This window comes from Colobus angolensis, unplaced genomic scaffold, assembly GCF_000951035.1.
Source record: "Colobus angolensis palliatus isolate OR3802 unplaced genomic scaffold, Cang.pa_1.0 Scaffold189, whole genome shotgun sequence".
Classification (NCBI taxonomy): Eukaryota; Metazoa; Chordata; class Mammalia; order Primates; family Cercopithecidae; genus Colobus; species Colobus angolensis.
In genome coordinates, this window is record NW_012115032.1 from 1,015,250 (window position 1) to 1,016,810 (window position 1,561).

Sequence of the window (1,561 nt, forward strand, 5' to 3'; positions counted from 1 at the left end):
TCATGTTTCATAAGTTGACTCCAGAGATTCTGATTTTGCTATTTATTTTGTGAGTAATGTTGCTTTGGTGTTTCCTAATTTTCAAGTTTGCAGTCATGGAGATACAGCAGTTATTAGGTGTGGAGGGACATTGTCCTCCTCAAATGTCCTCAAAGGGCTCCAGGAAATTATTTTAAAACAGTTGGAGAGAAATAGTCGTGACCATGTAAAACCTAGAAGATCTGGTAAATACCATACTACTGGTTAGGGATTTGTAAAGTCTATTTCTTTTTAGAGTTCAAAGCAGTTCTATTACTTGTCTGTAAGTTCCTCGTAAATTGTCCCAAAGGTAGAATATGGAAATAAATGTATATCTTTATTTTTTAATCTTCTGTGTCACACTCTGGTGAATTCATGGAACATTAAAAAAGCAACTATGTTTATAATTATTTTATAATTAGTAAAATGAAGACAGAAAATTATTCTTTCGAAATTTTTGGGGAAAAACAGTCTTGTGACCTAAATCTTTCCACTATAATGAATATAATCAAATTTATTGTGATTGCACATATCTAATTTTATATAATCACTGCGTATTAATTTAGTGATTTTACTTTTCATAGATTCAAAAACATATAATCTGAATGCTTTCTCTGAAACAAAAATCAGAGAGTTGAGCTCTTGAGGATCAGAGTAATTGTCCCTTGGTACTATGTGTTCATTTTGCTCTATGTCATAACTTTGTTTTTTATTGAGAAATATATATTCAAAAATACATATATATTCAAAAGTACATAAAATATAAATATGCAGTTCAAGGAATAATTTTAAAGTAACTATATAACTAGCACTCAGCTTAATAGAATATATTGACAGCAGTTCAGAAACTACCCATGTAGTTCCTTCCCAGTCACAACCAGCTAGCTCCCTGCCACATACCCTTTGGTAATTGCCACTATCCTACCTTTTATGATAATTGTCTCTTTGTTTTTATAGTGTTATCACCTATGTGTGTAAACTTAAACAATACAGTTTGCTTGTTTTTGAGTTTTATTTAAAATCATACATTCTTTTGTAGCTGCTGCTTGTCATGCCCGTCCGTGAGAAGAGATCACCAAACAGGCTTTGTGTGAGCAATAAAGCTTTTTAATCACCTGGGTGCAGGTGGGCTGAGTCTGAAAAGAGAGTCAGCGAAGGGAAATAAGGGTGGGGCTGTTTTATAGGACTTGGGTAGGTGAAGGAAAATTACAGGCAAAGCGGGGTTGTTCTCTGGCGGGCAGGAGTGAGGGTCACAAGGTGCTCAGTGGGGGAGCTTTTTGAGCCAGGATGAGCCAGGAGAAGGAATTTCACAAGGTAATATCATCGCTTAAGGTAAGGACCGGCCATTTTCACTTCTTTTTTTTTTTTTTTTTTAATTTTTATTAAACTTTAAGTTCTAGGGTACATGTGCATAACATGCAGGTTTGTTACATATGTATACTTGTGCCATGTTGGTGTGCTGCACCCATGAACTTGTCAGCACCCATCAATTCATCATTTATATCATGTATAACTCCCCAATGCAATCCCTCCTCCCTCCCCC